The sequence below is a fragment of the Symsagittifera roscoffensis genome, chromosome 8, assembly GCF_963678635.1.
Source record: "Symsagittifera roscoffensis chromosome 8, txSymRosc1.1, whole genome shotgun sequence".
Lineage (NCBI taxonomy): Eukaryota > Metazoa > Xenacoelomorpha > Acoela > Convolutidae > Symsagittifera > Symsagittifera roscoffensis.
In genome coordinates, this window is record NC_087069.1 from 30,432,897 (window position 1) to 30,458,095 (window position 25,199).

At 39.4% G+C, this 25,199-nt stretch overlaps 3 protein-coding genes across 3 annotated transcripts in view; 1 reads left to right on the top strand and 2 right to left on the bottom strand.

Annotated features, from left to right (window-relative positions):
- The window catches only part of LOC134853265 (tumor protein p63-regulated gene 1-like protein), a 429,513-nt gene that overhangs the window by 169,398 nt on the left and 234,916 nt on the right, over nt 1-25,199 (bottom strand). The gene's annotated exons all lie outside the window — the stretch shown is intronic.
- The window catches only part of LOC134853548 (tumor protein p63-regulated gene 1-like protein), a 454,277-nt gene that overhangs the window by 148,709 nt on the left and 280,369 nt on the right, over nt 1-25,199 (top strand). The window lies entirely within an intron of this gene.
- Nucleotides 1-25,199, bottom strand: part of LOC134853267 (dynein regulatory complex protein 9-like) — a 244,120-nt gene that overhangs the window by 85,328 nt on the left and 133,593 nt on the right. The window lies entirely within an intron of this gene.

Consider the following 25,199-nt stretch of genomic DNA (forward strand, 5'->3'; position numbering starts at 1 on the left):
GTCATCGCAATCATCGTCAAGAGACCATCCAGGCGGAGATTTTTTATGCGCTCTAAAAACTATAATTCAGGTCCCTTTTGGAAGTTTTCAGCTCCAAAGATCACAAATAAAGCCAAAATCACTGCTATGGTCAATTTGGTGGTGAACCGGATAAATTCTTTGATCATATATTGGGACAATTCAAGGTATAGAAACTGTACCGATACATGATCAAGGAATTTATCCTGGCAACCACCAAAATGTCCATGGTAGTGATTTTGACGTTCTTTGTGATCTTTGGAGCTGAAAATTTCTAGAAGGGTTCTGCAATTTTACTCACAGAGGGCATGCAAAATCTACGCCTGGATGGTCTCTTGACGATGATTGAGATGGCCCAGGGCAAGTTGGGAGAATTCATTACCCTAACGAGATACCCTGAGCAAACGAGGGAGTACGTCACGAAATTTGAACTCCAGAGAGCGACGGCCTGTTCGACTAAGATGAGGGAATTAAATTATACATTGATACAGTTCCTTCTGCAGCAGAATGCCACTGCTAACTGATTTTGCCTGGCCATGAGGATCGATCCACTGGTACTGTTGAGGGTGGTCAGTAAGTTGGTGACCGTCATATATGGACCGGCAGTAGTGTATGGGTTCCCTGACCCTAGGAAGGGACGTTACAAAAGGTCGGTGCTGCACCTGAACCTCATCTCTGTAATCGATGGGAGCAGTGGTGAGCTCAGAATGTCTTGCGGGAAACAATGAGTAAAACTTTCCTATTTGGCAAAGTTGCTGAACCTGAAAGGATTGCCATCAAGTTCAACGATCACTTCCGTGACCCAATGGTCGAAGTCTACCCCAAGTTGTGGAAGCTGATACTTTATGACAAGACCAATGGGAAAGTTTCCAGGATACCAAGGTTGATGACAGCTGAGTATCAGAAATTGCGAAAAGAGACGGAAGATGGGAATGACTTCAGGAGACTGCCGGAGGAAAAACCGGAATACACCCTGATTAGAAGAATTTTAGTCAGAGCAGGGTCTGCAGTGCAAATGCGAAAGATGGGAGCTTTTGAGACTAATGAAAGGAGAATGGCTGCATTCTCAACATCGATGAATCAGTGTGTTTTAGGCAGAAAGGATGCCGTGCTGCAACCTACACAGTTTGCGTATGTCGAAGGGTCCACAAAAGGAGGAAGCAAACACTGCCACACTCAAGCCTGGAGGTTCGAAGAAGAATCGGCAGCATTGAATGTTGCACCGCTGGCTATAGAGAAAAAGTGAGTATGGTAGAGGCTGCAGTGATAGTCATGCAAGTCAGACCAGAAATGGTGGCTGGGGAATTGGGTTGTGAAAAAGTTGTGATTACCCATCAAGAGATGCAGGATGTGTCAGGCGAGGAGTTGTTGATACCAAAACTCCCTGAAGATGAAACGGAATTGAATCGTCAAGGACCTTCAGGATCCCAACCGAACAATGACAAAGTGCCTGAAGGGGATGATGATGAGGAAGAACCGATGGATCATGATCTGTCATTTGTCGTTGAAAAAAGATGAGGATAAAGAATCGATGGGAAAGACGTCGAGTCTTGATTTTGCTTTCATAGATGAGCTAGAACTGACAGATACAGTAGCTGACACGACAAAGCCAGTGCACGAAGGGGCTTCTAAATTGGAACCACCTTCAGCTTTCATGGAGGCGTTTCGGGTACGTCGGAGAGCTGCTCTCCTGGCGATGTCGCAGCAGTTACGAGTGCAAGAGCGTTGATGGAATCACCGCGCAGACGAAAGATAGAGGGCGGGGCGAGAGTGTCTTTCTTGGGGACACCCCCTAAGGACGAACAAAAGTACATCATCGCTATCCTGAAAATCAAACCGGATGCAAAATGAATCGAGTCGCGTTTATGGAAGAGGTCTGGTCGGTAGTACAGTGCTACTGGTTCCAATCTATATTGAAAGCGGGACTGAATAGGCCTTTGATGCACGAGGTTTTGCAAAAATTGGATGATTGTGTGGGAGATTGAGTGAGTTGTTCATTGACTCAGCGACTGAAGAAAGTGAAACCATTTCTTCCACCAAGCCTGCTTACCAGGAGAACAGTGACGAGATTGTGTATCTATCCAGGACGAGGTAATTAACAATACACTTTAAGATGGTGACAGACAAAATAAATGACATGAAGATCAATTTGGGCAGCAAAATTATGGGTGGGAAAGCAGGAAGAGTGAAGGTGAATCCCAAGTCTCCTGCGAGAACTGCCATTTTAGCGAAATGGAAAAGAGTGGAGAATGTTGATGACCTGGAACAAGGCGGTGATATATCGTAGGGCACCTCTAAAGGCACAGAATTGTCAGCTGTACCGCCCCATATTATTGGCAAGATTGATGTCAGCCAGCTATAAAGCAAAATGGAGTGACTTACAGGAGCGAAACTAGAAATGAAGATCTTGAGCCAGTTTTGTGATAGTACCTTGAAGGATTTCAAACTATCAAGGATGAATCACGGTAAGCAAAGCGTCGTAGGACAGCTGATTCCGTTCGAATACAGCCGATTGACGGTGAGTTTGCCCTGGAGGGCAGATTTGCTGCGAAGTTTTGAAGAAGGAATAAGATCGACCTCAAGGCTCATGCTTTGATAGCACTACCATATGTTAGGACGGAAGTACAACTTAGACTTACCTGGTGCTTAGAGGGACTGACGGGGAAGAGTACGACTCGGAGGAGAGATAGAGGTCAAGTGATGAAAAAGTGCTCTTGATGATGGCACTGAGAGACCTGATGATGAAGGAAGAGGCTACGATGGCGTGCGCTAAACGGAGATACGCTCTCTTTTTTATTAGGTTCATGTTGAATGGAGCAAATGTCGACAACAGCGCTGAGTATCTGTGCAAAAGTAATAAGAGAAGGCTGTGAGCCAAAGAGAACGTTACTACTGCAAGCTCTTGTAAATGTACACCAGAGCAAACCCCTGCGAGTAAACATGAAGGAGCCAGAAGAGCTAGAGATTTCGAGAAAATTGATTAAATTAGAAGGTTCTCCAACAAAGAAATTAACCTCTCCATGGAATCTATGAGAACGCTTGTCCGACCCAGTGAGTATTGTGGACCTGTCAGGAAAAATTTGTACAGGCATAATTGGAATGGCTTACAACCCTTTCAATGATGACGACATACGTGACTGCTACTTGGATTATGAGCAAGTGGTCTTACTTAGATTCTGAATGTCCAGAATAATCGACAATCAAGACGAATACAAGTCAACAGGTCACTTCAGGCTTAAGGCTGGAAGAAAAGGTGACCGCACTTTCAGTAATAAAATCTGATAGTGTAGAAATCAGCTTGGAATTTGGGTTGGAATTCTCTGACGAATTGTTGAGAAGGAGCCTGATGACAGTTTGGAAACTGATGAAACCCTCCTGGTGCCCGAGTTTCAATGCTGACGTGATTTTACGAGCGACGCAGAAAATCGAAAGAAAATCCAATGCTGATTGCAACTTGCGTGACCTAAATAAGATGCACAATATGATGACCTACATCTCCAGGAGCAGTCAAGGGAAGACAGTTAAGATGCCTGGCCGGGGACCAGAAAATTGGCTGGAGCCTGGTAGCTGTCTGGCGCGAACCAGTGGATTAGAAGGTCACCTGCCTGGAGGTATGAATTGCTTAAAATTATTTTCCAGGCAGCAAAAACAACTAGTGATATTTTACGGAACTCTCATGATGGACGCAAAGACAGAAACGGAATTAGATGTTTAATGTCACGGAGAAACAATAGTGAATCTAGTGACAGCACTAGGATTCTACAGCATGTTTGGTTCCCTGGAGTCATTTTTGGGACTGGAACAGGAGCATGAGGTGGTCACTGCCATCAGTGTAGAAGCGTTTCCGGGTGTGTTGCAAATCAAACAGAAATACATTGGAAGATGGAGGGAAATGATAGAAGTGAAGATGAACCTGATTTAAAGTGATGCATATCAGAGACCGTCAGGTGTTCGATACGTGGTGGGTTCTAACATGGCGCGACTGTGCAAGAGCCGATACCCGATACACTTTGTAGCAGTGAACGTGAAGATCACGAGGACTGTAGTCGACCAACGCTTCTCCGTGCCGTAATGTGTGGGACTTGCAAGAATGTCAGAAAAGTTTTACGAGTTGCTCTTTAATGTATTTCCTGCAGTTCCTAAAAGGATCAGCAGCCGCAAATTGAAACGCAGTTGATGAGAGTGATGAAATCCACCGTGTATTGATGGAAGAAGAGCCGCTGCTACAAGCGTCTGGATGTCGGAAATGGAGGAGCATCATGCTGACGCAGGATGAGTTTCCGTGCCACTGTTTGTTGCAGACATGATGGTATCCCGTGCGTAGGAATTTGGTGCTGATCTGGGATGCTGTAGAGCTGCTCTCACGGGTTTACCAGGTTCATCAAAGGGAACAACACTAATCGTAGTTGGAGTGATGATGGCAATCAGATGGCTGGAAGCTCATGTCGGAGAGAAAAATAACAGGAAGCGCGGAACAATTGGAAGAGCTCGACAATCTGAAAGATTTAGATCTTTTCGAGACAATGTGTAAAGTCTTAAATGTTCTGATTAAAGTGAAGAAGATATGTTTCAGGAGACGACTGATGCCATGGTTTAGAGCCGACATGACTGCATGCTTGTTTGAATATGCTAAGAAGCTTATTCAAAACACAGCAGAGTGTACAGTTCATTCTAATTGGACAGGGAACCAGAAGCATTCAGGCAAGCTTTTGTGACTCATCGGAATGCCGTGACCAACGCTGTGAAAAGAACAGTGAGGACGATTGACATAGTGGGAAGAGAACGAGAAGACATGTTGAGAGAAGATCTGGAAAGGAATGTGACGTTGTGTCTCCGTAATAGCTTCTGTAGGAACAAAGAGAAAGCGGTGGACTCCCTGTCCAGTTGCAAGCAAAGCGTCGAGCAGCAAAGGTTTTTGAGGACTGCCTCAAATAGCGTGAGAATGGCAACTGATGTACTGGGGTATTCAGAAACCGAGAGTGCAAGGAAAGGAGATGAAGAGTTGAAAAAGAGAGAGAGCCGAGTAGAAGTGAGCAACAAAGAAGAATTCAGAAGTTTTAGAACTTCTAAGCGATAAAGAAGTGAAGTGAAGTGAAAGGAGAGAACATTGCCAGGTGTGGAAAAACTGAATAGAGTAACCACGCTTACTAAGATCAATTGAAAAATCAAAAACTTTAGTTCAAAAGAAGTACATTCAAACTATTCCAGCCGGCATGGTTGTTTTTAATCAACTTAGATGACTGTTCACTTTGTGGTGACATGAAGAACTCGAAAAAAGTCTATTCACACAGAGTTTCCTAATTTTAATATTCAGGACTGATGACAACTAAAATGATTCCAGAGGGGCCTAGAATTAGCAAGATAATTTAAATTTGTTGGTTGGCAGGAGCATCCTGCGTCCCAATATTTTTTAACATCGGAGAAAAAAATTAATTAGGAAATGTCAATGGAAGCCAAAAGAAAATTCTATCTCTACGCATATTCTCACGTGCAAATTAGTGGAAAATGATGGAAAGGCCACAATGATGCAAGAGATTTTTGATAAAAAGTAAATTTCAAACGTTTCCGCAACTATGTGCAGTGTCAGGATTTTTACAACAAACTAATCTAAATGACGATAAATTATCAATTTACAAATGTTATTTACAATAATTCACATAAGTTTTGGTTTTAAACCATCATGTTAAAAATTTAGCCAATCATAGTTGACTTCTAAACATTTTTCTCGACTAAAATACTTTTTAAGATCCAAAATCAACTAAGCAATTTTTAATTAAATTGTCTGGAAATTTCTCAGTCATAATTTTGATTTGGACATGTACGTTTTAAAAATAAAACGTTCCGCAACTATGTGCAGTGTCAGGATTTTTACAACAAACTAATCTAAATGACGATAAATTATCAATTTACAAATGTTATTTACAATAATTCACATAAGTTTTGGTTTTAAACCATCATGTTAAAAATTTAGCCAATCATAGTTGACTTCTAAACATTTTTCTCGACTAAAATACTTTTTAAGATCCAAAATCAACTAAGCAATTTTTAATTAAATTGTCTGGAAATTTCTCAGTCATAATTTTGATTTGGACATGTACGTTTTAAAAATAAAACTAAAAATATTTTGGGACTAAATTTTTCAGTGTTAACTTCCTGCTCCTAAACTCACCGCTCGCTCGTGTTCCAGCCCGTTTTCTCTTTCCTGATATGAATTGCCTCTAGTGTTAACAGTTAAGCTTGGTTGTTTGAAATATCTACATTTTTTTAAACTAAGATTTGCGCTATTTCCCTCAAGACTGCACTGCTGAAGCTGGAGGCCTACCGATGAGTCTGCTTCCTTTTGTTCCTGAATTCTAGTCTTCAAATGTCGAACAGTTTGTCCGACATAGGTGGAAGTGCATCCACTACATGACATTTTATAAACCACTCTTGACTTGAGGTCATAAGAAAATGCTGACTTCAGTGATGGCAAACTTGATTCTAGTTTCTGGTGAAGAAAACCACTCGAACTTTGGTTAAATTTTGTAACCTGCTGCAAAATAGTGGGTTTGCCTATATCCGTCCTCGCCGGTTAAGAGCAAACTCATACTCTTTCAGCCATGGGTTTGCCAGAGTTACAGCGGTAGAAGCGCTCATTACTATATCATCAATTTGCACATACCATGAGTCAAAACACTTGAAATGTACTTTGCTGACCACCATGTTCGAAAATCTTTTCATGGTTGCTGTTCGAATCTCAGGAGGAGACTCTCGGCTGTACAGTTTCTGTAAGGCAATTTCAATTGCTTACTTCAGGGGACCATTAGTGTACAAACTTTTCTTATCTAGAGATAATTTGGTTTCATCCGGATGTAGAGCAATGTTTTCAATTGTTTCTCTGGCATTTTAGTTTTGGTTTCTAAATTGGCTCCATCGATAATGTCAAACACTTTGCAACCGTTTTGTTCAGATTATCATACGAGCTTCCTGAAAGTGATAGTACCGGTTGTAGGCTTGTCTCTGCTTTTTGTACCTTAGCTAAGCTGTACGAACCGGCGGGTTGCTCCCCTGCTAACCACATCTTAGAACAAAACTGATCAGTTATCTCATCTTTTTTGTTCATGGCATGTATTTCTTTGTTAAGTAAGGGCGATAGTTGTTGGTTCTGTGGCTGCGACTGGTGTTGTTAACAACGTCGTGCCACACATTTTTTCTCCTTCAATGTATTCCAGTAATCGGCGGAGGTTCATTCTTTGGTTTTCTAACATCTGTTGAGGGTGATGATGCTGTGGAACAGGGAGCTAGCTGCTACAATACGAAACATTTCGGTAATTCAAAGAAAACCGGTCATATTCTCGGTATCGATAAAAAGAACACAATAAAACTCCCCTTGCAATGATTAAAATCATTAAAGTTTTTTAGATACTGGCACTCCAATTGGAAAACAGTTGAAACTTTAAGCTATTCGATTTTTGGTTTATCGTAAATTTACAAATAAAATTGAAAAGGTTTTTGATAGAAAGTTAATTGCAAAGGTTTTTGCAACTATTCGCATTGTCAGGAATTTTACAATAAACTAATCTAAAAGACGATAAAGATATCAATTTACAATTTTTATTCACAATAAATCAGATCAAATTTGGTTCTAAGCCATCATGTTAAAAAATAGCCAATCACAGTTGGTTTCTAAGTTTCTAAAATTACTGTTCAGATTACAATACTTTTAACCTCTAAAATCAATTAAACAATTTTGAAATTTTTGTTTGCAAGTTTATGAGTAATAATTTTGATTTGAACATGTACGTTTCAAATAAGAAACCAAAAATATTTCGAGAATAGAGTTTTACTGTTAAACTAGAGGTTAAACTCAATCACCAAAGGATGTGAAGCCCCGATGCTGATAGTGCAATATAGAGGAAAGCAAAGCCAAAACTTTGCAAGCATGTTACGAAACTTAACCAAAATTCAAGTGATGTTGACCAAAAGAAAACTAGAGTCAAGTTTACCCTCACTGAAGTCAGCATTTTCTAATAGCTTCAAGTAAAGAGTGATTGTTAAACTGTCATATAGTGGATATATTTCCACCTATGTCGGACAAACTGTTCGACATTTGACCGCTAGAAATGATGAACATATGAAAGCAGAATCAATGGTAGGCCCGCACCTTCAGCAATGCAGATAATGTCAAACACTTTGGAACCGTTTTGTTCAGATTCTCATACGAGCTTCCTGGAAGTGATAGTACCGGTCGTAGGGTGGTCTCAGCTTTTTTTTGCCTCAGCTAAACTGTACAAACGGGCGGGTTGCTCCCCTGCTAACCTCATCTAAGAATAAAATTGATCACGTATCTCGTCTTTTTTGTTCAAGGCATGTATTTTATTTCTTTGTTAAGTTCCTTCTCAAATTTCAGTATACCCTCATCAGTGGTTGTCTCTTTTTTCTGAGCAGATTGCAGCAATGATTCCAGCTTTGATTCAAATGTTTCTTTCCTCATTATGCAAATACCAACCCCCTATCAAAAGGCACAGCCAGCAACCCATTATCTTTGAGATATTTCCTTGTTTTTTCAACGGCTTTGTCTCTTGGGGTTTGCATGTCTTTTTTTTGCACATGCCTTTGCCGTGGCTTCTAATTTACATAAATTTTCAACAGATTTTTTTTGGTTTTTCAATTGTGAGAGCAAAATGTCGATATCAGCCAAAAAGTGCGTTCCGTTAACTTTTGTTCGGACAATTTTTTTGTGTCTGCTTTCTTTGAAGAGCAGACACTTCGTCTGCCTTCAGCTCCTGCCCACGTCTTGCTTTGGCCTCCCTCCATGCCTGCGAGGGTCTCTGTTGTTTGCTACTGATATTGCCAATCAGTTCTGGCACTCTTTTTTTGTGTGCCACTAACAATCGCAGAAATTTCAGCTCCATTTCAGCACTCTGGTGCAGCTTCAAAATTTCCTTGAGCTGCTCGGGGTCGTTTTGTTTGCTTTTGGAGAGTAGCCGTTTTGTTGCTGGAATAAGGAGCATTTCTGTGCCAAGTAGAAGACTAAAAAAGTTGGGTCTTTCTACCTTTTTGCAATACACGATCGCCAATTTCTGCTGCCTCGTCTATTTCTAATAGTTTGTCCCCCCTGCTAACCTCATCTTACAATAAAACTGATCACTTATCTCGTCTTTTTTGTTCATCGCATGTATTTCTTTGTTAAGTTCCTTCTCAAATTTCAGTATATCCTCATCAGTGGTTGTCTCTTTTTTCTGAGCAGATTGCAACAATGATTCCAGCTTTGTTTCTTTCCTCATTATGCAAAAACCAACCCCTATCAAAAGGAACAGCCAGCAACCCATTATCTTTGAGATATTTCCTCGTTTTTTCAGCGGCTTTGTCTCTTGGGGTTTGCTTGTCTTTTTTTTGCACATGCCTTTGCCGCGGCTTCTAATTTACATAAACTTTCACCAGATGTTTTTTGGTTTTTTAATTGTGAGAGCAAAATGTCGATATCAGCCAAAAACGTGCGTTCCGTTAAACTCTCTCGGACATTTTTTCTGATTTTTTTCTTTGGTTTTTCGATGTTGTCTTTAAGCTTCATCAACTTGGCGCCTCACAAAGCGAAAAATGGATGCCAACAACTGTTCGTCGATTTCTTTATGCACCAGTGATCGGGCTTTCACTACCATCTGCTCATACCTATTCCTGTCCTCCTTTGCCCTATAAGGTTCAGTCCTTAGTAGTTTTAGTTGAAAATCATGCACAGCTTGGTCCTAAAGCATCCCATACTTGGGGAACCTGACATTCAAAAAGTCCGGTATTAGATCGTTTTTCGGACATTTTCTCAAAAACTTCAGTCTATGTACAGATACTCGAAATTTTTGAATAATTTTAAATAGTCAAACAAAATTTTCCAATTTAGTTTTCTTTTTAAAGTTTGTCTGGGCCGAACAGCAGGCATAAGTACTGTGGTCATTGTTTTGCAGGCCACGAGTAATGAAACCACAAGGCACAAAGCAAAACGAATCAACTCTCCTCACCCCTTTCTTTGAGGAGCAGACACTTCCTCTGCCTTCAGCTTCTGCTCAAGTCTTGCTTTTTCCTCCCTACATGTCTGCGAGGGTCTCTGTTATTTGCTACTGATATTGCCAATCAGTTCTGACACTCTTTCTTTGTGAGCACTACCAATCGCAGAGATTTCAGCCCCAATTCAGCATTCTGGTGCAGCTTCAAATGTTCCTTGAGCTGCTCGGGGTCGTTTTATTGGCTTTTGGAGAGTAGCCATTTTGTTGATGGAATAAGGAGCATTTCTGTGCCGTGTAGCAGACTAAAAAAGTCGGGTCTTCCTTCCTTTTTGCAATACACGAGCACCAATTTCTGCTGCCTCGTCTATTTCTAATAGTTTGTCAACTCCTCTACACAGGCTGGGCGATAGTTGTTGGTTCTGTGGCTGCGACTGGTGTTGCTAACAACGTCGTGCCACACATTTTTTCTCCTTCAATGTATTCCAGTAATCGGCGGAGGTTCATTCTTTGGTTTTCTAACATCTGTTGAGGGTGATGATGCTGTGGAACAGGGAGCTAGCTGCTACAATACGAAACATTTCGGTAATTCAAAGAAAACCGGTCATATTCTCGGTATCGATAAAAAGAACCCAATAAAACTCCCCTTACAATGATTAAAATCATTAAAGTTTTTTAGATACTTGCTCTCCAATTGGAAAACAGTTGAAACTTTAAGCTATTCGATTTTTGGTTTATCGTAAATTTACAAATAAAATTGAAAAGATTTTTGATAGAAAGTTAATTGCAAAGGTTTTTGCAACTATTCGCATTTTCAGGAATTTTACAATAAACTAATCTAAAAGACGATAAAGATATCAATTTACAATTTTTATTCACAATAAATCAGATCAAATTTGGTTCTAAGCCATCATGTTGAAAAATAGCCAATCACAGTTGGTTTCTAAAATTACTGTTCAGATTACAATACTTTTAACCTCTAAAATCAATTAAACAATTTTGAAATTTTTGTTTGCAAGTTTATGAGTCATAATTTTGATTTGAACATGTACGTTTCAAATAAGAAACCAAAATATTTCGGGAATAGGTTTTTACTGTTAAACTAGAGGTTAAACTCAATCACCAAAGGATGTGAAGCCCCAATGCTGATAGTGCAATATAGAGGAAAGCAAAGCCAAAACTTTGCAAGCAGATTACGAAATTTAACCAAAATTCAAATGATGTTGACCAAAAGAAAACTAGAGTCAAGTTAACCCTCACTGAAGTCAGCATTTTCTAATGGATTCAAGTCAAGAGTGATTGTTAAATTGTCATGTAGTGGATGCATTTCCACCTATGTCGGACAAAATGTTCGACATTTGACGGATAGAAATGATGAACATAAGAAAGCAGAATCATCGGTAGGCCTCCACCATCAGCAATGCAGTCTTGAGGGAAACAGCGCAGACCTTAGATGGAAAAATATAGATAAGTCAAACAAGCAAACATGACTGTTAACACTATGGGCAATTCAGATCAGGAAAGAGAAACGGGTCTTGATCACGCGAGATGAGTTTAGGAGCAGGGGTTAGCACTGAAAATTTATAAAATTAATATTTTTGGTTTTTTATTTAAAGCGTACATGTCTAAATCAAAATAATGACTCAAAAAATTGCTGGATAAATAATTAAAATTGGTTTAATAAATTTTGGGGCTTCAACTTTTTTAAATTTAAATAGTAGTTATAGAAATCAACTGTGATTGCTTAACCTTTTATCATGACGGTTTAGAACCAAAATTTATGTGAATTTTCGTGATGTAGTATGTTGCCATTTATGAGCACGTAGTCAGTCGATGTGATGCTGATTAAATTTTCTGATGCGCTTTGTAAGTTCCATTCAATGGCACTGTACCATTTTTATGAATGACTCGCAGTTCAATGAGGACATTGAAAAAAACTCCGCCAAAAATAGGTTCGACAAAGGAATTTTGTTTTGGGTGGTTCGACTGTACGAAAGAGCAGTTTCTGTGTTTAACGGTTTTATCTTACGAAAAGAACGAATTGGGAAGGATCACTTTCAGTTGACATGCTTTTGATTGAAAATTTGTTCAAAAAGACAGACACGTGGCCTTTTTTTTCGCGACAAATGAAACGCTGCAAAAGTCAAAAATGGAAAAAGAGTCGTGATATTCACTAGAGGCGAAAAATTGTGACGACATCAAGACAGACGGTTATCGGAAAAACAAGAAGCTTTCCGAATCGTGATGATTGTTCTGGTACAACCGTTACCAAAAGAAAAGAACCGCTTGGGAAGGTCAAGACTGAAGATGGCAACCCTTCCTGGTCATGAAGAAGACGTCTCTCCAGGAAATTTGAAGAAGTCTGAAAGGCTTAGGGATATACTTTCGAACTGATAACTTTTAGCTTCCGGGGATGTTCTGAATTTAAACCAAAACATCTATTTTTAAATTCTGTTAAATGACTGTTAACACTATGGGCAATTCAGATCAGGAAAGAGAAACGGGTCTTGATCACGCGAGATGAGTTTAGGAGCAGGGGTTAGCACTGAAAATTTATAAAATTAATATTTTTGGTTTTTTATTTAAAGCGTACATGTCTAAATCAAAATAATGACTCAAAAAATTGCTGGATAAATAATTAAAATTGGTTTAATAAATTTTGGGGCTTCAACTTTTTTAAATTTAAATAGTAGTTATAGAAATCAACTGTGATTGCTTAACCTTTTATCATGACGGTTTAGAACCAAAATTTATGTGAATTTTCGTGATGTAGTATGTTGCCATTTATGAGCACGTAGTCAGTCGATGTGATGCTGATTAAATTTTCTGATGCGCTTTGTAAGTTCCATTCAATGGCACTGTACCATTTTTATGAATGACTCGCAGTTCAATGAGGACATTGAAAAAAACTCCGCCAAAAATAGGTTCGACAAAGGAATTTTGTTTTGGGTGGTTCGACTGTACGAAAGAGCAGTTTCTGTGTTTAACGGTTTTATCTTACGAAAAGAACGAATTGGGAAGGATCACTTTCAGTTGACATGCTTTTGATTGAAAATTTGTTCAAAAAGACAGACACGTGGCCTTTTTTTTCGCGACAAATGAAACGCTGCAAAAGTCAAAAATGGAAAAAGCTAAGGATTAAGGAAAGGGTCGATCCATCTCCGATGAATAGGTTGATTTTCTCTACTGTACAAAAACAATAGTAATTTGGTAACCTAATAATGATATTAGGTTGCCAAATTACTATAAAGCTATAGTTCCAGAATCGAAAAATTCTGGCCAAAAAAACTTTTGAATTAACTTACATGTTAGCATGAAATTACCGGCAAAACGGAATTGTAAAGACAAAAAAAAAGAAAATTTTCAGACATTTGTGACTAAAAGCTTAAAACTGTTACAAAAAAGGTTTCATAATTTCAGTAAATTTATTTGTGAAGTTGTGATTGGTTGATTTTTTTAAAATTTAAAATAATGATGCGTATGTCACATTTTATGATCTTTGATAGTCCAGATTTTTAAAATCTGAAGATGCATAAAAATGTGCAACAACTTATGCTTGAATTTACAATTTTAACGCATTCTCAAAAAATTTAGATGTAAAATTTTGAAACTCTACGGGACAAAGAGACGTAATTTCAGTTTTTTTCACAATTTTTTTTTTCTGGAAAAATCTATTTATTGGAAAAAATATTTTAATAGTTTACCATGTTAGAATAGAAATGGCTTACATTATAGCAGCTAGCTCCCCCTACTACAGCCTGGAACAACTTAGAAACCCGGAATAAGTAAAATTTTTGCTGAAAATATTGGCTATTCCGGGACTTTCCTTAAACCCGAACACCTCGAACCCACAGAAAAACCTCGCAAGCCTAGTCTGCAGGGCACCTCTAGCAGAAAACGTCAAGTGGGGGTGTGGCACGACATCATCAGTAATTGTATCAACAGCCACCGCACAAACAATTACAGAGCTTGCACTGCAGAGGAATTGACAGAAATCCTGAAAACACTGACAAAGACTAGCGCAATTGTATACTGTCAGAGAAACGGTACACCAGCTATGCAGCTGATCAGCTCGGTTATTCTAGTCATTCCTATTACGAGGTGTCTCATTTCAAAGAGCAACAGGCGAACGGAACTGGTCAACGAAGATCGGGCACTGCACCGGGACCACCAGTTGGAGCTAAAATCTTTGCGGATTGTGTTTGAACACCGAGAGAACCTACCAGCTTTTTTGTCCAAGCTTCGTTAAAACACGGAAAAAAAAACCTCAAAAAAGAAGGAGGGCAGATAAAAGAAAACTGGTGAACAGAGGTGAGGAAACTGTTTTCCGACTGACGAGGAGGCTCCAACGGAGTGGGTGAATTAGAGTGGTGCAATTTGTGTTGCTCTATGTCACGTGAGGTTTATTCCTCGTGGCCTGCGAACCAATGGGCACAGTTGTACTCCCACCTCGAAATCTTGGTTTGGACTTTAAAATACAAAAAAAATTGGAAATTAGGCCGTGATTATGCGTCCATATATGTTTAATTTATCAACTGTCACCAACGTAATGATTTTTTGAGAGTTTGCCTAGAAAATGACATTATACTTGATTTTTTGAGGTTCAGGGTACCGGAAAATGGGTTGTTTTCGAACACAGTTTTCATACAAAACTTCTAAGAGCGGAGATTAAAAAATGAGAAAATGTGGAAGTCAAACTAGAAAGGGCGAGCAGCGAAGTACACAGGGGTGTAGATGAGAAAATTTGGCCTTCGGTAATGAAATACTCAAGTCTCAGGGGACAAAGGCAAACAACAACAGTCAAAGAGACCCATCAAAAGAAGCTAATGAAACTATCAGAAAGGTAAGGCCGACCTCTAGGGGAGCAAGGTGATGGTTCGGTAAAACCTCTTGATGATGTTGAGCTACCAAAGTGGGTACAAGTGTTGATATTAGGGCTGAACATCCCGTCAGCGATAATTTTAATGAGACACACTTTTTCGCCGATATTGACATCTTTCTATTAGATCTCAAAAATCGTTAAGTCCCTGGGGAGTCTCTTTGTGAGATCAAAGCTGTGGTAAAAACCTTTGCTAAAAGAGTGAAATAAACACCATCTGATAAGGGCGTTGAGAAGTCCCGAAAGTATCTGAAGAGAAATGGATTAGTTGCGGTACCGTATGACAAGGGTGTGGGTTTTTGTGTAATGAGGAAGGACTTTTACGAGAACAAGTTGTCTGATTCATTAGATTCAAATCATTTCCGCGAAAGTAAAGGAACAAGTGATGCGATTGATATGAAGATAGTAAGAGTTATCAAAAGGGAGTTGTTATCTATGAGGAAAAAAGACGAAAAAAGTGAGAATGTCTATAGAAGAGGTCTAATGGTTGGCAGCCCGCCAGGCTTTCTGGGTCTGCTTTGGCGAGGGTGCATAAAGAGAATACCCCATTAAGACCCAGTCCTCCCATTTCCCGGTAGCTCTTACTATAACTTGAACAAGATTCTTGCAAATTTTTTTAAAAAACTTGTGGGCGAAACCAACTCTCTGGATGCGAGAGAAATCTTAGAGAGCATCAGTCTTGATCCCAATGAAAATTTGATAACTCTAGATGTGGAGAGTTTCTATACAAATGTTCCACTCAAAGAAGCATTAGACATAGCTCTGAGAAAACTCTATGAGCAAGATGAACCAACATCAATTGCTAGGAAAACCACGAAGAGACTAATGAACATGGCAGTTATTCAAGTCCATTTCAAGTGCAATGAACATGGTACGTTCAGGAAGATGGTTTGGCGATTGGGGCATCCCTCGTCGTTTTTTTAGGCAAAACTTTGGCTGAAGCAAAACGAAACTCTGCTATCGAGGGATTTGTTTTTGCCCAAAAAAGATCTTATTGGAATAAGTCCCGAGTCCAAAAATGGTTTTGCCCGAAAAAGATCTTAACGGAATATGTCCTGAGTGCAATGAGAAGGTCACATACAGTTCAAAAGCTGTAGAATGTGAATGCTGTTTGAACTGGTATTACGTAAAATGCGGTGATATATCAGATGATGAGTATCGAAAAATATGTGAAACCGTCTGGTACTGTAGAAAATGCATCGCGATAAGGAAGAAAAATAAGTCAGTGCAGCAAGCTAAGTTACGTTGACGATATAGTGAGAACAGTGAAGTGTGATCCTGAAAAAGTGCTACGGGCGGCAAACTTACAACATCCAAATTTACACTTCACAATAGAGACACCAAACACAAACGGGAAATTTACAAATTAGAATTGACAACAACAGGAAAATCAACTGTGGGTTTGTATCAGAAACCAACAGATACAGGTAACATACTTAATTTAGAAGCTGCGCCCACCTTCAGTACAAGAGACGTGTGGTTGAAGGAACTGTTCGCCGGGTTTTCCGCAGTACGTCAACATGGGGAGAAAATGATAAAGCGATAAAATCAACCGTAAATAGTGGTTGGATAACCAATATTCGGAAAATTGATCGTCGCGGGTTGCATCGCAAGCCCTTAAAAAAATCATAAGGAAGAGCAAACACAAAAAAACATGGCTGAGAAAAAAAGCCCTGTGACTATAGCAGTGATTCACCACCCATCTTGGTGGTCCAATATAGGAGGAAGCGCAAACAGGCATAGCAAAAAAGTGCGCGAGATCACCAATGCGCAGATAAAATTCACGACGAGATTAAATTAAATCTTGTATGCCCTCTTTAAAATCCTCCTTTTCCAGTGAACTGAAATCAAAACTGGTGTACAGAATTGAGTGTTGTGGGTGCAAATACATATATGTTGGGCAGACGGTCCGATATCTCACCACAAGGATTGAGGAACACCGGAAAGAGGATACCTCATTTGGACAGCATAAAAGGCAGTGTGGTAGTGAGAGTGGTGAGTCGGAATTTGATTGGAAGATAATCGACTAGGCGTCCAGTAACATTAAGTTATTTTGTTAGAGGCGCTGCACATTAGGAAAATGAGATTGTCAATTAACACGCGCAATGAGTTTAGAAGTAGGGAGCTGACACTAAGGCTATAGTTCCAGAAACGAAAAATTCTGACAAAAAAATTTGAAATAACTTTCATGGCATGAAAATAGGGACAAAACAAAACTGTAAAAACAAAAAAAGGTAAAAACTTTTTGATTGAAAGACTAAAATTGTTACATAATAGTTAATAAAAAATTTCTGTAAAATTTGTGAAGTTGTGATTGCTTGAATTTTTTAAATTTCGAAAGAATGATGTGTCTGACACTTTTTCTTATCTTTGATCATTTTATACAGGAAGTTCAGAGTTTTAAAACAGGAAGTTTCACAAGAATGTGCGAAAACGTTTGAATTTTTAATTTTTTGCGTTCTCTAATAATGATAATGTATCTATCCCGTTTTAACCATGAGGTCACTATTTTGCATGCAATTAAGGTTAATCTGCGTAACTCGGCTGATAGCCTTTAAGCGGTAACAACTCGTTGACCCGATGTTATGGTGATCAGTTTGAACTGGTTTTATCTTGACGTTAGCCAGTCGTTAAATGATATAGTTTTACTTTCCGTCGTTATTTACTCTCCAGGTGACTGTTACAAAACAGTGAAGTTTCCCCCGCTGGTCAAGGGGGTAGCATATTTGTCAAATTGATTTAATGCGTTGACAGTTCTCAGACATCATAAATTGCCAATGACCAATGCCAAAGTAGTTTAAGTTATGATCTTTTCAATTTTTTAACATGGAGACAAGGTTTGCAGGCTGCCTATGTACTCGGAACTATTCATGATAAAATAAATTTATAGATTACTGACATAAATTAATTTTTTAAATTTGTTTATTGAGCCAAGTGAATAAAAGCGCAGCTTTATATAAGTTTATGATACACCGGTAGCCTCATATCAGGTCAGTATTTTCGAGTAAATTTCAACTCCGGTTTATTCTGTGCAGTTGTTAGTTTTTTTCTCAATCTGGCCGGCTTGATTCCCAACCATCCCATCTGACTGGTTTTATTTCTATCCACAATATACTTTACGCTTCCATATCTAAAAAATTCTGAGGATTTTGAATGGATGTGATGAAGGAACTCTTACTGTAACCTCGGTTCTATGATACTTCCGACTTTCTGATTATCAAAAAAAAGAAAAACTTACTCATGGTGAGGTGACAGATTTTGAAAAAAAACGATACTTGTAGTCTAATTGTTGTGATAAACTTAGCCTAATTGTTGTAATAAACTTATTGAATAGATTTGTTAGGTTTGATGTTTGTGCCTGTTTGTGGAGCGCCCTCTGAGGGATTTCAGGGACAAGTATGTCAAGTGGCTTACTGCGGGGAGCTGGAAAACTGGAACTGGCTTGAAGAGTCTGGTGGTGCACCGCTGGACCTGCTGAGCTCGGGTGAGATTGTTCCTTGTATTGGTTTTTATAATTCGATTTTAAAATTTAAGCTAATTTAATTGTCTTTTCTTTTTTTTATTTGCTGATTTATAAAATTCCCACTAACCGCTTATCATGGGTTAGTTCAGTCCCCTAAATTCCAGTCAGAATCCTTTTTTTAACCTTTATGCTGCGTCAAGATGAGGAAAAACAACAAAGAGTGTACAAGCTAAAATTGCTTAAAGCCTTCAGGACTGATAAATTGGATTAGATGCGATTGTTGTTCTAGCTGGTATCATATCAGTTGCGTAAATTTTTCTCATAGCGACTCTAAGATAACCCAATGGTTTCAGTGTCCTTTATGCGTTGATGAAAATTCTGTTAATAAAGCAACAATAGACAATGATTTAGTGCTAGACATTTATGTTAATACAGTCATCTCAAATGTCCGAGTACTAAAGAGAGTACCAAAAGACTTGCGTGTTCCCTTGGCGGAAAGTCTGTCTTACAAAATAATTGACATCGTCTACAATACAGAAGATGTTACAAAATGGCTAATTTTTTTAAGGTCGTTCTTGTTTTTTTTTGGAGCAACCGAAAAGAAGTGGACGCAGACAAACCAGAAGCATGAGCTCTTTGATAAATAAAAAAAATCGAGCAAATGACGTGTTATTTCCAAAACCCCATCCCCAAGTTCCAAGCCCGCCTCTGACTGAACTCGAGCAGAGAATAAAGCTAATAGGTAGTAAGCTCCATGAACGAAATGTCAAGGGAGAAATAAGGCTTGCTGCTTCGGATGACAAAATTGCTCCTTCTTCAACTGATAACTATCAAAACTTGTTGTCTAAGCACCCTCAGCCAGCGAGCCAAGTTTGCCGCTCCAAATTCAGAAAATTTGGATAGTTTTTTGGTAGCCGATTTCGACCCATACAAAGCGATAGTGTCCTTTTCGAACGGATCAGCAGCAGGTCCAGATAAAGTAGTTCCTCAAATTTTTAAAGATGTTGTTAGTAAGTCGAATGGCAGTGCGGGACTTAATTTTCTGAAATCGATTACTAAGCTGATAAACCACATTGGTGATGGCTAAATACCCGAACCCCTAAGACCTTTCTTTTTTGGCGCAAAGCTTATCGCCCTCATAAAGATAGACGGAGGGTTGAGACCGATTGCCATAGGCAACACGCTGAGACGTATCGCGTCTAAAGGCGCTGGAAGCAAGGCCCTCTCCGAGCGACAAAATGTTTTCGGAAACGCACAGGTAGGATGCGGTACCAACCGAAGAGCAGAAATAGCCTCACACTCGTTTCGAAACCTAATTGAACGCGACGACTATCCAAAATGCACTGTTAAATTAAAACTAGATTTTAAGAATGCCTTTAACTCTCTAAATAGAGAAACAATGCTGAATCATGTTTATTCAAATCGCCCCACCCTTTTTTGCGGAAACAATTCAGACACTAGTCAAACATTTGGAGTCGAAAATTAACATCTGGTATTTAGAATATGGAAAGTTAACCGACGACTATAAGGTAGTACTCCGGGACCTTAAAAACATTCTGAAATCGGAACAAATTTACGGCCTGAGCTTGAACACTGAGAAGTGCAAACTTTGTTTTTTGGGACCGACTACGATTACACAAAATAATTCAATTTTTAACACATTTTCGAAAAATATGTCCCAAAATAAGAATAAAAACAAAAACAGAACTCCTCATTTTGAGATCTCCAATCGGCGAACTTTGCCGAAAAGAGTTGCTCGACGAAAAAATTAAGGAGCTTGAAAAAATCTCGGATGTCCTTGACAAACTAGACGCCCATTATGGTTTTTACCTCCTGAAAAATTGCTTTAGCATGCCAAAACTCCTACATCTTTTGCGTAAGAGACCTTTTTTTTCAAAATGATTTTTTGGAACGCTACGTCAAATTACTAAGAAATTACTACGTCAAATTACTAGGAACGCTACAAAAATGGCAGCCAAAGGTAGCTTGGGCGTTTCTTGCGCTCGTCTACTCGCTTTACCTGCTTTCGTAGCCTCAGCAGTAGGACAAAAAAGATGCCTTGAGCGAAATCTTTGATTTGGAGCATGTGGATGGAACCTATGATGATGCGCTTAAACGGTGGTTTGAACTTGGAAAAATCGAAATGGCTCCGGAAAATGAAATCCAAAAAATTGGACGGATCCAATTTTTGACAGCGAAATTGCAGACTTGATTTTACGATTCGAACCAACGGACGTAAAAAAATTCATTTCGTTCCCAAATAGATTTGGCTCCCAATGGTTGAACGTCATCCCGTGCAAAAATTTAAGGTTAAAACTGTCTAACCAACCACTCAGAATTGCAATAGGACTTCGATGAGGCTGAAAAATATGCAAACGGCATAAATGTGTGTGCGGAAAAGACGTTACCGAGGATGGTTGGCATGATATTTCTTGCCTCAAAAGTGCAGGGAGGTTCTCTAGGCATTCAGACCTGAATGCCCTTATAAAGCAGAGTTTATCTTCTATCCAGATTTTGTCTGTTTTAGAACCACGACACCTCTACAGTACCTATCAGAAGCGACCAGACTGTTTGACGCTAGTTCCATGGGCTGTGGGTAAGCAGCTCTTGTGGGATGTAACGGTGGTAGACCCCTTAGCTCCCTGCAAGATTATTGCCGGGTCAATTTGTAACCCTGTTGCGGAAGAACAAAAAAAATGACAAGTATAAAGATCTTGTAGATGATGGTTATCTTTTTCAACCGCTAGCTTTTGAGATTCAGGGCGCGGCCGGCCCCAGCACAGAATTTTTTTGAGCAAGCTTTGTAAGAACCTAAGCATATGCATTGAGGAACTTAGAGCAGGCAGCTTTTTAAAACAGAAAATCTCTCTGGCAATACAGATTGCGAACGCCGCTTGCGTACTCGGAACATTGAATGACAAAATAACTCTCGACGAACTTGTATATTATATTTTCTCGTGTCGAATTGCGTGTTTTTATTGAAGAAACGTAGCCCGTATCGATTTTAATAGAAAAGGACTTAAACACTTATCATATTCTTCTATCATTACACTTCCATATCTAGAAAATTCAAAAAATTTTGACTGGAATACGTGATGAAGGGACTCTTGACTGTAACCTCGGTTATTATGATACTTTTGACCTTCTGATTACCTATAAAAAAAAATTGTAGTACAAACCGATGTGAATATTAGCCTAATTGCTGCGATAGCCGCATTGAATAGTGAGTTTGTTCAATTTTACCTCTTGTGTAATTTCATATTAAATGCGCTTGGTTTTCCTCACAGACTTATCTTGCCATATCTCGCCGTCCCAGCCGTAGGCGAGTGAAGTTTCCCTGGCGTAACTAGACGCAAAAAGGAGTGAGCCGGTGAGTCGACCCCTCAAAACGACGTCAGGTTGTACCACTCCTTTTTTTCATCACATCCTAATTGAAAGTATTCATAAATCACCTCAACGAGCTTCCTTTCTCGCCCCAGTTGTCTGTGTTTCAGTTAGATACCGCGATTCCGGGCAAGACTCATCCCTGAACTCTCACAGTAAAACTAGTTATTGGGACTTCAAGGACCAAATATATCAAACCATTTCTAGTAAAATCAACAATTCACTCCTACCGCGGCGCAACGCTTCATCATCTGTTTCAAACAGTTTTGCAATACAGACCAAAGCGCCTAAATACAGTAACAATAGTTGCTGGTTACAATAACAACAGGCTGCATCCAGAAGAATTAGAACAGCAGTGGAAAAATTTGATTAAACTCGTCACTAACAATTTTCAGCCCAAGACCCATATCATCCCCAAAACAATTCAGAACTGTAATAGCACTGTAATAGAACTATAATAGATTTGTACACCCACATACACTCATTGTTTCGCCTAACCTCAACCTAAATCTAGCCCCTCAAATGTTCTGCCGTGATGGCATCCATTTCTCGTTCTACGGTAATGATTTCTTTACTAATTTTCTTGCAAGTATAATCTATAAACTCGCTCGCTAACTTGACACCGTCATCCTTCCTGAAATGGCTACTCAAACACATTGCCTTATTTATAGAAACAGCTTCCGAGGCGGAGGTGTTTGGTGCTTCACATGTCCAGGCTATATGCATGTATAATGCTGCGGCCTAGCCCGCAGCAGTGATCGTTATGACGATTTCAGCTGTCATCGCTGCACCTCTCAATTTCATTCAGCTAACGACGCGCATGAATGGAATTCCCAACCCTAGCTACAATCACACTCCTCCAAATTCACCCTCACCCTTCCACTACCCCACTTTCACAAAACTCAAGAGAGTCCTCCACTCTCGAAACTATAACAACACAAGACCCATGGTCAAACCGCTGTCCAGAACTCCTAGAAACCACAAGGAAAATTTACTCCAAAGTGGTCCACTGGAAACCGGTCTTTATGATCTTATCAAAAAAATAAAGTTGGTTATAATTTCATTGAAACCCTCAATAGAACTCTGAACAGCCTAATAGAAGTGAAGGAAAATACCTCCGCAATGCACGCAGCAATGATCTTTCCACACTTGCTACTGAGCAAAACAAAGTCCGAAAATTATGGATGTTTATCCAAGACAATTGCAAGGCGACTTAAGCAATGGCAAGACGGAGACCTGGATGGCCTAAATAACGAGGAGAAGGCGCTGCAAATGCGCTTCACAAAAGGAAGTAGAAGAAAAACTGAAACTGAAGCACAACAGTTCAATAAACTAATGAATACTGGTAAAATATCAAGCGCAATAGCAAAACTAACAGATACATCCAAAGGCGTTCTTTCACGCGACGAGATCGTCAAATGTAAAACATTAGAACAGACTCTTATAGAGAGGCACCCACCATCTGAACCAATTGATGACAACTATACAACACCAGTCTCAAAGGAAACAATTCCCTTCCATCCATCAATATTTGATGAAATAAACGGTCAACATATTAAGAAAGCAGCCATAGGAACGCATGGATCTCATGGACCATCTTTCCTTGATGCAAATGAACTTAGACGAATTTTAACACACTTCGGGCAACAATCAATTGAAATTTCGAAAACAATTGCTAAAATTGCAAGAAAATTGGCTAACGAAGAACTAAATCCAGAACTACTGGAACCATATAGCGCATGTAGGTTAATACCCTTAGATAAAAATCCAGGAGTAAGACCCATAGGCATAGGAGAAGTTATGCGTAGGATAATGGGACGAACAATAACCAAATGCCTAAAAAATGAACTCATGTCGGTCGGTTCAAACTATCAACTCTGTCTAGGACAGAAACGTGGCATTGATTATTCGATCCACACGCCAAGAGATCAATACAGCAAAACCTCCGCCGATGCTGTTTTATTGATAGTTGCCGAAAACGCTTTCAACTCGCTAAACCGAAAGTTAGCATTGAAAAACATCGAAAATACCTGCCCATCTCTGTTAACCGCGATTAACAACTCCTACTCAAATCCATCTAAACTGTTCGTTAACAAAAAAACCATGTACTCTCAAGAGGGGACAACCCAGGGGGATCCACTAGCAATGGCCATGTACGGTCTAGCCATAAAACCCCTCATAAAACTTTTATCAGTAGACAGCGTAACCCAGAAATGGCACGCAAACGACGGAAACGCAGTCGATAATTTAAGCAATCTACGAACTGTCCTCGATAAAAATGTATCACGAGGTAAATTTTCTTGCTACTATGTTAAAGCATCCAAATGCCAACTCATTATCAAAGATAAAAAATTCGGTGAAGCTGAGAAAGTTTTCGAAAAAACAGGAATCACTATAAAAGCAGGCGCCCGACTGCTTGGTTCAGTTATAGGAACAGAATTTGAATGTAAAAAATTCCTCGAATTTCAACTGAATGAGCAATTCGAAATTTTGAAAAAAATTTACAAAAAATTGCTAAAACCTCCTCCAAAACGTTTATGCCTGCTATACTAACGGAGTTCAAGAAAAGCTTTCATTTCTTACCTGAACAACGCTCAACACTATGGAAAACTTATAAATATGTGAAAAGATTATCAAAGAACATTTAATTCCTAACCTAATCGGTAAAGACACATTGAACCCCCAGTTCCGTGAGATATCTTCCTTACCCCTTAAAATGGGCGGCCTTAACCTCAAGCTGCCATCCGATCATGAAAGCTATCTAGAATGGTCTAAGGAAACATCACTAGTACTGGAATCTCAAGATCCTGCTACAGCAACAACACAGCAAGGAAAAATATGTACGAAAAAAATTGAAAGCTGATCGAACAAACCGAAAGAAAACAAACTCATGAACTCCTTAGATGAAACAGATAAATACGCAATCGACCTGGCCTCTGAGAAGGGAGCCTCTAACTGGCTCAACGCTTTGCCATTGATTAGATATAAATTGAACCTGAATAAATCACAATTCAGAGATGGTATTTACCTAAGATACGGATAAGAACCGACCAAAACCCCACTCATTGGTGCATGTGGTGCTAATTTCATTTTGACACATGCGCTACACTGTGCAAAGGGCGGTTACACACTCATAAGACACAATGAAATCAGAGACACATTCGCCAACCTCATGAACGAGGTTTGCCATGACGTCGAGATTGAGCCGAAACTTCAGCTGTTGCAAGTCGAAAGCTTTGTCAACATATCAACTACAACTGAAAAAGAGGCACGACTTGACATTAAGGCAAACGGACTCTGGTGTTCACGATTTAGCCGCGCTTTCTTTGATGTGAAATTTTTTAACCCCTATGCCAGAACATCGCGAAAACTGCATAGAGACGCATGCAAATACCACGAAACGCTGAAGAACTCCAAATATCAGCAAAGAAAGTCAAACGTAGAGCAGAGTAGCTTCTGCCCGCTAATTTTCGGATGCACC